Here is a 1,622-nt window from a genome sequence, read left to right as displayed (position 1 = left end):
TTTTTTTTCCCCCTTTCATTTCTGCAATCAGGCTGCAGCTTAGTGTGTGTAAGCTGGCACAAAACAAGCAGATACGAGAAGTGTTAAACACTAAATTTGGATTCTTGGGAGGGTTTGAATTTAGTTCTTAGCAAAAGCCTATTTCTGCTTCTCTCACTCCCAATTTCTGCCTAGAAATAGCTTCTGCCTGATTTCTATTTGCTTTCCATGGGCTTTCAGGAGCACTTGCAGGCTCACTTTACTCTAATTCTGTGTCAGCTTTAATTTCCCTTTCCTGCCTACTCCCTAGTGGATTGCTGCAGCAGCATGTGTGTCTGCTGTCTGTTTGGGAAGATAACACTCTCTTTCACCTGGTAGTTTAACTTGGCCTCTGATGGTAGGTGTCTCGCGGCCATACAAAATGTGCCAGAGAACAGGTATCTCAATTGCCTCTCCTGACAAGGAGTACTTCTTGACTGAAATCTGAATTTCCCCCCACCTCGCCAAGGCTTGCCGTAATGCCTCTGTTATTGCTGTAGATTACTTACATCACACATGCTGCCTCACAAAATTGAACTTCTATCAGATGCTGTACTTACTAAAAGTCAGAATTGCATAATTTTAGCCCTTAATTCAGATGCTGAGAGGTTGAGAAAGCTGAATACCGAAACCTGAAAGTCAGCCTCTGTGCCTTAAAAGTACAGCTGTGAACGTGTCCAGAGAGTTACTGTTTTTTCTTTGAAAGCATTAGGAATGTCTGCAAAGCACCCAACTCAGTTCTGTAGTAGCTCTTACATGGAAATAGGTGATGGCAAAACCTCTAACGCAACTATTGTTAGCTAGATAATTCTTTATGCGCTTCGTGATGGAAGCTGGCATGCATGCAAAAGCTTAGCAAGTTAGTGTTTTACAGCACAAGTGCTACTTAGCTTTTTTTAGGCCACTGTACCAGTTATTTAACCGAACTATAGGCATGACCTCAGAAGCAACTCCATGAGGGGAACTCCAATGGAAAGCAGTAACAACTCTGCTACTGGCAAGCTTCAGGTTGAGACCGTAAAGCTGTGTCTGCGACATAGGATTGGGCAGCTCCATTCTGAGCGTGCGGGGTACAACCAAAGGACCCACAACCCCCTGAAAACCCAGTAGTCACGAAGGCGTGATGTTGAAAAATGACTACTGATGTTGGCTGCCTGCATTTCTAAGTTATCAAGATGTTAAAGAGACGTTACTTTCTGAACAGAAGAGGGTCACAAAGCATCTCGTCTCCCCAAGTTGCTCATTTCTGAAAACCACGGCCAGCAGTTCCTTACTGGTACCTGTACCAGTGGTGGAGAATGACTGGTGCAGCAGCTTTACACGTCTCGTTAGGCCATGGTCAAAGGGGGATTGTTTAAAATACCGAAACAGATGGGCCCATAACTACAGATGCACTTTGAGAAGATGATCTGCAAAAAGACCATATTCACCGATTCTAGAGTTCCTGATGGGTACGTGGCCTTACAGGGAACAGGATTTGTCCATCACACGTTTTGCACCATCTCTCCTCAGCACTGCGTTTCCCTGTAGCAATTGTTTCACCTCAGTATACAGCTCTAATAAACAGTCCGTATACAGCTCTAATAAACAGTCCTAGCTCACGT

The sequence above is a fragment of the Fulmarus glacialis genome, unplaced genomic scaffold (assembly GCF_000690835.1).
Source record: "Fulmarus glacialis isolate BGI_N327 unplaced genomic scaffold, ASM69083v1 scaffold1650, whole genome shotgun sequence".
Classification (NCBI taxonomy): domain Eukaryota; kingdom Metazoa; phylum Chordata; class Aves; order Procellariiformes; family Procellariidae; genus Fulmarus; species Fulmarus glacialis.
This window is presented reverse-complemented; position numbering follows the sequence as displayed.